Raw genomic sequence first — 13158 nt, 5'->3', positions numbered from 1 at the left:
GTATGCGTTCAAAGGTTTTTAAGTGTCCTTCACGTGTACTTTCAAGGTACTAAAGTTGAAGCAACTCACAGGTTCTAAAGTACTGTAGTACTAAGGATCCAATGTACTTGTTCATCTTCTTCATTGGGAGTCTTTGATTGCTAAGGCGCCGGGTCTCTCAATGTCCTTCAGACTCTCAGGTCCTTTGAGATATTTTCGTTATTGCCTTTAGGTGTGCATCAGGGTCCAAGGTTCGAAGGTTTTTTAGTGGCCTTCAGGTTGTGTACTTGGGATGCAGTGCTGTAAGTCTACTCGAGGTTCTTTAAGTAGGCCGTCAAGTAAACAAAGAACAAGTGCTCGGTGGCAACGGGAAACATGAGAACACAAAACACAACAAGTCATCGTTGTCGTCTTGAGCAAATTTCTATGAAAAGTGGGAAGCGGGGAGATAAGAGCCGGCCGGCCAATAACAGTCATCCGTTTCCTGACTTATCTCCCCGACGTGAAACACACGCAAACGCTTTCCTCCGCACACAATGTATTATTTTTACCCGGAATATATTTTGACCTCGTGTCATTCGCCTTTGCTGCGTAATAACTTTGTGCCTCATTAATGAGCGACTGACCAATCACGTGTTAGATGTTATCCTTCATGATAAACGTACAAATAAGTCAAAGATTGCTTAGAAATAAAAGCTGTATTCAAAAATGCTAAAAATGGCGTAAAACATCTCACGCAACAAAAAAAAAAATCAAAGAAATTTACATGTTAACGCCAAATTTGTTTAAATGGTTGTCATCGTCGCGGTGCGGATGTTGTTGAACCTCTTTGTTTTTTTTGGGTGTAATCTCTTAAAACAACATTGATTGTTTCCGCAACGACTTCCTGTCGCCGCGTTAACGATTATGCAAAGTAGGCGCAACCTTTACGTTTGACGGGCGGCTCCCTCCCCAGGGGGCGGAGGCTGGTGACACGGCGACGGGCGCGTACCGACGTCTCCACGACAGGCTCCGGTATGCCGAGACACGCCCCCCCCCCCTCCTTGCTTCGTCGGCCTTTTTTGTGACGTTGACTATAACGGCGCGTTAACAAAAATTGCAAAGTTGGCAAAACTGTCATTAGGTAATATTAAATTGTGGAATTATAACCGCTTCTAAGTGTCATCATTCCCGACAACAGATCAAATCAAAATGACTAAGATCGTAAATTATTTTTGTCGTCAGATCAAAAAACCACACTTTTATTCAAGCAACTTTTTAGTTTTAATGCCACCGTTAAGGCCTAACGTTAAATAAAAAAAAACCTTTGAGGAACTTTTGCAGTTGGCTAATAATTGGTCTGAGTAACGTCCTCCTTGTCTCTCGTCCAATCAGAGGCCAGCCTGCAGCCTCCGCTGTGCTGATTGGCCGTCTGCTTGACAGGTTTTTGCGGGGCATCATTTTTCTGCTCATATCCACTTTTTTTTTCTCCCGACCACGGGACGAGAAGCATGCAGGCCTCGATCTTCGTCTTCTCCTCGACCGTCCTCTTCTCGCTCTCGTTGGCCTTGGCGAGGGCTCATAGATCTGCGCCGTTGTCAGACGGCATCGAGCGTCGACATTTGCATACATAAATCCATGGCGGCGCGCTGACACGTGCCAATACGCGGGCGGCGCTGCTGAGTCGGTTGGTCGGCGTCACGGCTGATGGAGCTTTCATGAAGTCTGACAGCGTGAAAGAAAAAACAAAAAACAACAATGCAAAAAAAAAAAAAAACCTACTTTCACCTTCTGCGCTGCGCCGTGCCTGGAAAAGCTAACGAACTGATACGGTGTCTCCTTAGCTAAGCCTTAGACTTTGTTAGATTTTACTAACTCTTTGCAAAATATTCCACTTGAAACACTCAAACAAAATAGATAAAAATTTGCACCCTTGTCCAGAAATATATAAATGATGTCATCTGGCAGACATTAAAATTGAAAAAAATGGAAAGGGTTAACTTTAGAAAGAAATACGTTTTAACCACATTAGTTAGTTTTTTTTATGCTCAGCCGTTTGTTTAGTTTGTCTCGTGTTAGTGAGTGAGTTAGCTGGTTGGTTGCTTCAAATATTTGTTTTTCAATGTTTGTGTTTCAATGTCAGTTTGCCTCATAAGGGGCAGTGAACCACTACATCCAAAAAAAAAGGAAAAAAAAGTGTATGAACTGTCCAGTATCAGCTTGTTTATGTGTTAGTAGGTGTAAGCATTAAATTTGACATTGTTAATGTTGTATGTAATGGCTGCTGAAATGCTAACAGTTTCTATGCTAATATATAAACGAGATGCCTCTTGAGTACAGAAAACCCAAAGGCAATGAGTCCTTTATTTTTTTTACAATTAGTCTTTCTTTTCGCATCGTCAAGTAGCGCTGGTGAACATGCTAACAAGCAAAATGCTAATGACTCTGGTGAACATGTTAATTGTGTGCATGTCGGTGGCATCGGTAGCTGAATAGCTACGAGCTAACTGCTGATTGTTGACGAGTTGTTTTTAGCATTTGTTTTGCTTCATCAGCTCCCCCCCTATTTTCATTTAGTGGCAACTTTAAAGTCATTAACGCCGCGCGGGCCGTTAGCACGAGAGGTGAACTCTGGGTAATTCCCGTCAGCGGCGGCGGCAATCGATGAGGCCGGACGCATTTACATTTTGATTCAAGTCATCAAGAGAAAAGGTTAAGCTGCGCCTCTTCCTGTGGAGATGTCACCCAACATCAGGCACACTTTGCGCCGGATGCCGCTCCACTGCTAGCTGACGCGCCGCTAGCTGACGGCTCGTCAATAAATGGATCGCCGCCTCCTCCTCCACCTCGCCACGACCAAAATGTACTTTTACGCCGGCCTGCCGTGTGGCGTAATTATGAACGGCAGATTCCCTCCAAGACATCTGGAGAAGACAAAAGGAGAAGACTCATGATTGGATGCCAACGGTGTGGGCCTTGCATCTCGTGCTTGGAAAAAGGCGGTATAACAGCTCGCAGTTGTGCCATGTAAATAATGTGGAGTAGTTTACAATCGATATTCAGCTAATAACACATCCAAAACTAAAAAAAAGAGTCAACTAAAACCAAGAAAATCATACCAGATATTCTAAATGTAGTAATGTGTGCAGATTGCCACAGTTTTTCGCAGACCAACCAATCAGAAGACAGAAAAGTGCTGTTTGTCATCAAAAGACCAGCAGTCTATTCTGAAAATATAAAAAGTAATAAAAACTTGCAACCAAAGAAAATGGACCAGAACCCCCCAAAAATAAGAGAACATTATCCGATTGTAACCAAAATCCAATGCTAACATGGTTGCTATTGCTAAGATGTTTTTTAATTGTTAACGCACGATACATCAACATCCCGACTGAGACGGAAAAATTTGATGGGGAAGGTTGCGTCAGTGCATCAAGTTAAGAGGGGGCCGAAGAGGGGGGGAGGCATCGTTCTACTAAGAGGCTGACCAACGGCGACTTCATTAGCTTGTGACACCTTTGCATTAGTCGGGCCGAGGGGAATGCCTGGGGGTGACCACGAAAGTAGTCGCTTTTTGTCGGCACAATAGAAAAAAACAAAAACTGAATATAAAAAGTATTCACATCTCTGTTCAAATGCCAGATTTGGTGTTTAAAAAAAATAAATAAAGATGAATCGGTTTCAAACTTGAAAACAAACCATCCAAAACGTACACATCGGTTGTCAGTTCATCAATCATGGCTGCGCCGTTCCGCCGTCTTTATGGGACTGCTTAGCTTATGTTAACGTAGCATGATAGGCCTTATGTGTGCGTATCGTAACAACGCTTTTGGTTCTGGAATTGATGACCTCACATTTATCTTGACAGTGATGTATGCTGGGATAGGATTGAGGTACCTGGGGGTCCGGTCGGGAAACATCGAATGGGATGGGGTTAAGCGGGGCATGGACTATTTTTAGAAATAACCAAGAAAGGTAAAACCGTAGACTTGAAGATAGAATTCACTAGAAGTAATTATAATTATAATATTCCTAGCAGCATTTTACGCTAATATGCTAACATGAAAATAGCGCTAGCGATTGTATGTTCATTCATCTCTGTCTGAAGTGGTGATCTCTCACCTTTGAACTCTCAGCCACACGCACCAAGGGTCTTCATTAGCAATTTCAGGGGGGGCTTTGGGGGCCCCAGACACCCTTCCAGGTCCACCCATGTATTGAAATTATATTACAAGAGTTTTATTTTAAACCATTAAGTAATTATTTTTCTCTTTTAAGAATAAATAACATTTTTGATTCCACAAATCCAAATTTGCAAATTAATTTTGTATATTTTTAAAAATAAAGTAATGTTTTGTAGAGAACAATCTTAATAAATTAAAGAAAAATAAGATGAAAAATCTGAATGAAAAATTCTGCTTTGGAATTTGCTTCTTGTTATTGCTACTAGATGGGTACTATGAATGAAAAGGCAAATATTATCAGGATGACAATGATGTGTGATATTCTTTCCTCTGGACTGTCAGTCAAAGTCAGGAAGTGGTAGAAATTCCCTCTCAGCTTTTCCATCTGTCACTTTTATTATTGATCACAGCCCAGGGGTCACGAATCTACGCACACACGCATTTACACGCACACACGCAGTGTGAAGTGAAGTGACAGCTGTTTTCCCAGCGAAGCTGCTTGTCACCTGCCCCAAAGACCTGGACCTCCGTGTCGGCCAGGACCTCCTGCTGCGTGACATCATCAAGATGGGACACAGGTGAGTGGACCTACTGGGAGTTCAGTGTGCAGGAAAGATTGTATGGGTGTTAAAAAAACAGATCTGTTAAATCAACTCCATTATCCCTAATAAGAACAACTTCCGCAAAATGGCGCTCGCGCATCTAGTAGTGATCAAAAGTTAACATGCTAACATGTTTTTATGCTAACATTGCAACCTGAGTGGAAAAAAGCGCTACAGCAGATTATTAGTATGACGATTTCCGTAAGTTAGCAAAAACAACAACTGAAGCAAGCTAGCATCCTGAGTTGAAAAAAAGCACAGATATAGAATATGAGTTGATGCATTTATCTTTTCTGCCCGCAGGTGGTGCCACTGAGCTCATACTTCATGCTAATATGCTAACAACAGACTGGAGGTAAGCCCTCATCTAATAACGTCAAAGCCACAGATTGTTACAAGAGCATGGAAATGTGTCATTTTCTCCTTTGTTAGTATTTTCAAGGCTAGAAATGCTAGCTATGTTAACACTCTTGCCAAGCCCTGCCAACACTAGATTAGTTAAGTACCAGCTGCTTCCACCGTTGATGCTAAACTGAGTAATGTTCATGATTTAGCAAGGCCGCGGTGAAACCATGCGATGCATTGCTAAACGACGTTAATAACTTGGGAGGCCCAACTGATGCTAAGTTAAGCTATGATAAGGATGTAGCATTGCTATAGTCCCATCACTGATGCTAAGCTGAGCTACGTCACCTATCTTTGGCGGCCCCAATGCTCAGCTAAGCGCCATTAATGACCCAGCGCAACCCTGGTGCTGCCTTGATGCTAAGATAATCTATGTTAACAATCTTGCAAGGTCCTGCCGCCGCTAAACTAAACGAAGCTACGTTAACGGCCTAGCATGGCCGCCATGCTTGTTCGCCGGCTCTGATGCTATCACTACCTTTAATAAGTTGATTAGCGGCGGCAAGCTATCTGCTAACTGCATCTTGATGATGACGCTGATTGGCCGCCGCTTTGCGCCATCCATCTTTTTGATTGGCTAATAACTGGAATCCATCACTGCCCCGTGTGTGCATGTGGGTATGAGTGCACGTGTGTGTGTGTGTGTGCGCAGAGCTTTATCTGCTTCACTTCATTTGATTTCTCTTGTGTTCTGTGTCCTATCTACAATGTGTGTGTGTGTGTGTGTGTGTGTGTGTGTGTGTGTGTGTGTGTGTGTGTGTGTGTGTGTGTGTGTGTGTGTGTGTGTGTGTGTGTGTGTGTGTATCCATAGTGTATATATTAATCATTCCTGTCCTTGATCTTTAACAATTTTCCCACAAGTAATTTTTTTCATAATTTTTACATCAAAAGAAATCACATTTTTTCCTTCTATTTTTTATTAAAAGGTCAATTATTTGTTCTTTTCCTATTATGTATATATCTATATTGTTTCCTTGTTCAGATCTGAAAAACAAATCGTGCGAGTAAGTCACTGTTACACAGGAAAATGGCAATTCACGTATTCATTCGTTCATTTATTTCACACACACACACACACAGACACACACACACACGTCGTCTTTGCTGATTCGAAGAACCACGTTCAAGATGAACACACATTGCTCTTCATTTAGAACAACACAACAGTAATAGACAAATTGTGTGTGTACGGGTGTGTGCACGTGAAAAGCATTGGCCTAATTAGACAGGTCAGACAATTGACCTTGATTGCTAAACGTTAGCCAGGCAGCTAGCAGTGATGGATGTGCTTGTTACGCAACAGACAACAACACAACACAAAGAGGAAAAAAAAAAAGGACAATAAAGACCCAAGTATTAAATCTTTAATTTCTTGGGAGAAAAAGTTGTTAGTTAATGAAATTTTATCTTAACGTTATCTTATGAGAAATGAGAAAATTGTTTTTTACAAGTATACTCCAATTTTTGAAGCAAAAAAAGGAGAAAACACAGAGGAGGTTCTGTATTACCTTTTATGTCACTGACTGTTACATTTTCAATTAAAAAAAAAGGTTTTCTTTTAATAAAGTTCTTCGGAAAATGTACTCCAAATTCTAAAACATAAAAAAAGAGAAAGTGATTTCAGCTTGGTCTTGCTTCTTTGACTACTATTGAATGTGCCACATGGCTAACAAATAACTAACAAATGTCCCCTTCATGCCAAGTGCACTCGGGCGCTCCCCTCCTGACCACCCCCACAAGATGGATGTGTGTGCGTGTGGCCTATGACACACTCATGCTAGTTGGCTTTATTAGCGCAAACTAGTTATTTCTCATCTTGTGCGTGTGTGTGTATACGTGTGTTGGCGCGCGATAGATTCAGCTGATTGGGTTCATTTGTCAAAGAGTTCATCACTTGCTGTTCTATTTGTCATCTCTGTATCTTCCTTCCTCCCTCCCCGCCAAATTAAAAGCCCCGACGACCACGACACATCCTTTCTCCGCACGCACGCACCTGCTGCACATCTGCACGTACACACGCACGCACACGCATTGCTTGGGTTGTGATTTGTCATCGACATTTAGTCTGAACTAAAATAAGACACACACAATCATGGAAGTGTCATGGTAAAAAATGAGTAAAGTAAAAGTAACTTTTTGTGATTTTGCTTTTTTGGAGGTTGGAAGAAAAAGAGTTTACTCGTAATATTGACGCCAGAGCATTTAAAGACTTAAAATAAAAACAATGACCATTGTGGTGTATGTGCATTTCTTAAATCATACTTAAAGGTAACTTTTTGATTCTTGCAACAATTTTATTGCTGTTATTAGTTGATTGGAGTTTTCATATGTATCTATTGCACTCATTTTCTCCTATATTTCCCATTTCTTTCGATTTCTTTCTCCGTGTTAACACCAGTAAAAATGAAATTTGTCATTGAATTGTAATCCCTCAAATAATACGTTTAGTGTATTCACGATTGAATCAGAGAAAAGGAAGAAAAAGAAGCTCCATCGAAGGAGAGAAAACGAAAAGACGAGGCAAAGTCGTGTCTGTCTCTCTCTCTCGGCGGGCGCGTGTTCATTAGTTTGGTGTCTGACTCGTCCCGTCATGTGTGAACGTATCGATTTGCCAGCATTTTAAACATCAAACATAAGCAAACCCCTAAAAGTCACTCACGCATGCCGACATAACCGAAAGGGAGCTGGGGGGCGCCTAACAGAGCATGAGGGGGGGAGAGAGATGACAAAAAAAGAAGGAGAAAAGAGCTGAATGTGTGCTTGACCTTCATCAGCAGCTGATTGACAGCAACCAACACGCAAATGCACGCACAAGGCAAGCAAGGCCAATGAAAAGCAATGACCATCAATTATAACCTAAATTGGAATATTTGTTTTATGGATTTGTATTCATTTTTCCCCTAACGATATTCTGTTCATTTGTTTTTGTTGTTGTTGTTGTTGCCTTGTCATTCTAATCTGCCCAGGACCTCCCCAAGTTCTGTCCCATGTAACTAACTATACATTAACCAATGGGAACTCTTTAACCACCCACATTATAAATTCATTTTTACAGCTGGAGATTAGATTGGTTGGTCAGTAAAAAACTGTTTGATTATGTTGCGCCCTTATTAGCATTTACCTACTCACTGTAGAGTAAAACATGTAAACCAAAGAATGCTGTAATATAAAAAGTGATCCTACAGAAAAGCCATAATATTAGCAGAACATCTTTAAACCTTTAAAAGTTGATTTTTTTTTTTTCAAAAACATGATTTATTGTAAATTTATAGAAAATTAGACTGAAAGGGAGAAGATCAAGAGAAAGGTCCCCAAGAAAGAGCCCTGCGGAATACCTGTAGTTCCTGGGAATTGGCAAATTGTTTTATTTTAATTCTCCTTTCTTCTGGAAAAATATGACTTTTCATGAATATTATGAGGATTATTACACTCTACTGGGTTATGAGTATTGTGTTAGGAGTTATGTAACTTTTGTGGTGTCAGTTGCTTGTCATCTTTTTCAATGTTTTGTTGTTGGTTGCGATGACAGTTGTAGTGTCAATGTTTTTGTTTTTTGACAGTGGTGATGTCTGTTGCTGTCGGTCGCTTATGTCGGCAGTTGTGTTGTCAGATTCATAGTCGCTTATGATATTGCTTTTGTCGGCGGTCATGTGACAGTGAGGTTCGTCTCTTTGAGTGTTTGATTGGAATCCGGATGACACCGTGATAGCATTGATGTAGCAACCATATCAAGCTAGCCCCCCCAAAATAATAGATGTGACAGGAAGCAGGAAGTTTTTTTTTTTCTTCTTTTTTTTTTTTTGTCGGGAGCGAGGTTGACCCGGCCTAAAAACGTCTAACGCCAGTCTTCTTCTCTTCTTGCCTTTAATTAGTTTCTGAGGGACGAAGAAGAAAAGCAGCAGGCGCAAGAACGAGAGAAAGAAGAGGAGGTGGAAGGCTGGAATGAAGACGCAATGAGCACAGGTTAGCACCAAGTCTTGTTCTATAGCAAATAAACAATATTACTCATTATATTCATGATTAAAAACAATAGACAAGTAGTTCAAATGATCTTGTTGACTTTTCAACGCCTTTGTGATAACAGCTAGCCAATTAGCTAGCGTACCAAAGTTAGTGGCTCGCAGGAAAGAAGCAACAAGTGTCGAGAAACTCATCAAGTTGATTTGTATTCAACATTTCACTTCCATCATATTAGGAATGTTCAATAGTACTTTTTTTTTAATATCAGTAAGAGCATTCCTGCGATTGGCTAGCAACCAGTTACGGGTGACCACAAAAATAAGAAAAGTAAGTCAGGAAAATATTTCATTTGAATTTCTAGTTCCAGTTTTTGGCTAAATTCTTTTGTTTAGTGAATTTCAAGATAAGCGAGAGGCTATTTTTTAAAATAAAACTAAATTCTAACTTTTATTAAAAACAGTCTTTCAAAATTAAAAATGTCATCGCATCACCAAACCAGAAAACACCAAGAAAACAGTTTGGCACCATAACAAACAAGTATAATACACATCTTATGGGATAAAAGCTACATATGTTTGGATGACATATAAAATACATTCCAATTTCAACCTGCATTTGTGAACTATGCCAGCAAAGTGTGTGTGAAAAGTAATGGGTGAACTGCAAGCTGCCAGACAGACGGACATTTTGGTCTCCGCCGGGATCAACGGGATGAAAAAGTGCAAACAATTCGGCGCTGAACGAGACAGGAAGTGCTGTCGTCTTGGTGAGGACTCTAATTGGACGATGAGAAGCGTCCGAGAGGCCCTTTGAGAACGTATGTGTGTGTGAGTGTGTGTCAGCCTTTCGATTTTCTCTTGCATCTTGCTCGCTGTTGTTGTGAGGAGGCGGAGGAGACGTCATCGCGGTTACGGTTGCCGACGGTGACAGGACAGCATCTGCTCTCTCTTTCTCACTCGTGACTCCCGGTGTCTCTCGCCCTCTTGAAGCAAACTCCTGGGAAATCATCAGCATGTTTACTCCCCGGACCCCCCCCTTCGCGCCACCCACTGTCTCTGTCCTGTTGTGCCCCCCCACCCCCACACTGCCAGTGACACCCTCCTTTTCAGCCCCTCCCCTCTTCAATATTTGTGTTTTGTGCTCCATGATGCTGGTTGTTAACCTGATGGACAGCTACGACGCTCACGCTTGTAAATGTGCGAAGGAGGAGGTGTGTGTGTGTGTGTGCCGCCTCGGCAATTGGCGCTGAAGTGTTTGGGGGTGGGGGCTGAAGTGTATGTGTGTGCATGTGTGTGTGTAAAGGGCAGGCAATTGTCGGTGAGGGATGGGGGGGGAAGAGGCCTTGAGAGGCCGATCAATGCAATGTTCACCTGCCGTCCACCTCCCCAATTTAAAGAGAAGGAGCGCTAACGATTTCCCTGGCGCACCACTGCCTCCAGAACCCCCGTTCCGCCCCCCCACCCCCCGCTCTCGTACCCCTTACCTCGCTGCCTAGCAGACCCCGACTGATGACACAAAATGTAGAAAAATTAGTCTTCAGTGAAGCAAAAGTGCAGAGAATTAGCAGGCTAATGGCGCGTCATTAAGACAGCATTAAACACGCGGCGCCGTGAGGGATGCGTGCGCAAACACAAACTGACGTCCGCGCAATTAGTGACACATTAGCTGCTAAACTAGCCGCTAAGGAAAAGAGGGAGGCTACAAACGTGCAGCTTGTTCCAGTGTGGATGCTAACACTAACATGAATAATTGTTGGCAACGCGCATCATTTTGCATTTTTTTTTATTTTGCAAGCTGCTGATCATGTTGATGGCTGTTACTGCTAGCATCACAAGCACATTTACTGTAACACAACCAACTGCCAGCCACAGAAAGAGCAGCTAAAGATATCTGTATCAGAATCTTCGCAAATGTTTCGGACGGTTTGTCATGGAAGGGTAGCAGTAGCAACTGACGGTTTTACTTGCCACTACCATCACTATCCCTTAGCGTTAGCTAGCACAGCAAGCAGGCAGAGAATTAACTGGCTAATGGCACATTATTGAAATGGCGTTAGAACGCCTGCTGGCGACGCTCTGCCCTGTAAAGGACGCACATGCAATCACATCGACTGAATTAGCAACATATTAGCTACCAATAAAGCTGCTAATGTAGCCAATAATAGCGCACGTAGAGGCAGATTAGAAAACACGTGTGGCTTGAGTATCAACATTGTAACTCAAATGTGTTAGGCGAGTTAAGCTAACGGCTAGTAATGCTATCATTATTTGGCAATATTGTAATGGCACGTGAGGTCATTGGCTCAGTTTTCCAAGCGCCGTCCGACTCTCGCGTTCTCGCCATTTCTCGTGTTGACGTGCAGGTGAGATGAAGTAGAGAAAAGGCAAAAGAGAAAGAAAGCAAGAACACCTTCATGCTGGATGAGAAAATATGAGATGTAAAGAGAAGGAGAAAACAAAGAGGAAAAAGGATGAGAAAGAGGAGAAAGAAAAATAGAAAGAGGAATAGAAGAACGTGAGGAACAAGTGAAGGAAAATGAAGATGAAGACGGTGATGAAGGCTTCTTGTCAGGTTCAATGGCCGCAAAGCGAAAGAAGAAGCGAGTCAGAGAATCCGTGGAAGGATGACAGGACTCATTACCAACTAACAACACGCACACAGATAGCCGCCTTCCCGTGAGCATACGCGCACGCACTGGGACAGTGTTTTCGAAAGGTCAACGACAACACAGCAACACACCGCTGCCGTCAAATGCTAAGCGCTAACCCCATGAACCGATAACGCTACCCGTGTACAAATACGGAAAAAAAGAATCTTGGGAGTCACTGTACAGGGTCTTTTAGAGCTAATGCTAAGCCGATAAATGCTAGGTTGACAGCTAACAAATAACCTGCTATATGCTACCTTGATAGCTAATGCTTATCTTATTATTATTACTTTTAAAATGCATTGAATTTATTTCCATTTGAACAGACCTTATGTTGTTAATTTAACGAAATATAGACTATTTTTTACCTTGCCCACTGGAGGAGGGGGACAGGACACTTTGGTTTTAATTTGCATAAGATTACGCGCACTCGCGTGTCAATACCGTTCCGACCTGTGCGTCATGGATAACTGAAACAGGATGTTCCACCTATTGTTGTCACGAAGGACTATCATACCTCAATAAATGTTTTGAATTTGATGGGATTGTTGTATGACATACAACAACCCCATCAAATGTATGCCATCAAATGTATGCCCTTTTTTCTTTAAAAAATATGGGGTTGAAATTTGTTTTTGTTTTTTTAATACATTAACGTCATCTCACGGGCCAGACAGAATAGATGGCTGGCCGAAATTGGCCCGCGGGCCCCTCTTTGCCGACCACTGGCCTAGTTAGAAACCCCAATCTTAGAAACCCTAAAAGTAGTTTGAAACCCTTGTTGGAAACCCTAACCCTAGTTTTAAAACCTAGTTTGAAACCCTAACCGCGCTTTAAAACCCTCGTCGGAAACCCTAACCCTAGTTTGAAACCCTAATTAGCCATCCCAAAACCCGCTGGAAACCCTAGTCGGAAACCCTAACCCTAGTTTGAAAGCCCAGTCCGAAACCCTAATCCTAGAAACCCTAAAAGTAGCCCGAAACCCTCGTCGGAAACCCTAACCCTAGTTTTAAAACCTAGTTTGGAACCCTAACTGCGCTTTAAAACCCTCGTCGGAAACCCTAACCCTAGTTTGAAACCCTAATTAGCCATCCCAAAACCCGCTGGAAACCCTAGTCGGAAACCCTAACCCTAGTTTGAAAGCCCAGTCCGAAACCCTAATCCTAGAAACCCTAAAAGTAGCCCGAAACCCTCGTTGGAAACCCTAACCTTGGTTTAAAACCCTAGCCGGAAACCCTAACCCTAGTTTGAAACCCTAATTAGCCATCCCAAAACCCGCTGGAAACCCTAGTCGGAAACCCTAACCCTAGTTTGAAAGCCCAGTCCGAAACCCTAATCCTAGAAACCCTAAAAGTAGCCCTAAACCCTCGTCGGACACCCTAACCCTAGTTTTAAAACCTAG

The 13158-nt window shown here is 42.2% G+C and overlaps 1 protein-coding gene across 8 annotated transcripts in view; it reads left to right on the top strand.

The window, feature by feature from the left end:
- The first annotated feature begins 4461 nt into the window (after positions 1–4461).
- Positions 4462–13158, top strand: part of prdm6 (PR domain containing 6) — a 35088-nt gene continuing 26391 nt past the window's right edge. For 3 of the 8 annotated variants that reach the window (XM_085909232.1, XM_085909239.1, XM_085909231.1), the window contains exons 1-3: positions 4507–4720; positions 5048–5099; positions 9022–9112. The gene's annotated coding sequence lies outside the window, so the exon portion shown is untranslated. Of the gene's footprint in view, positions 4721–5047; positions 5100–8684; positions 8811–8891; positions 9113–13158 lie in introns of those variants that run through there. The other 5 variants (XM_085909237.1, XM_085909235.1, XM_085909238.1 and 2 more) reach the window with 4 other exon arrangements.

This window comes from Syngnathus leptorhynchus, chromosome 4 (genome assembly GCF_054491065.1).
Source record: "Syngnathus leptorhynchus isolate UIUO chromosome 4, UIUO_Slep, whole genome shotgun sequence".
NCBI lineage: Eukaryota > Metazoa > Chordata > Actinopteri > Syngnathiformes > Syngnathidae > Syngnathus > Syngnathus leptorhynchus.
Note: the sequence above shows the minus strand (reverse complement) of the source record. Positions and strands in the feature narration are given on the sequence as shown.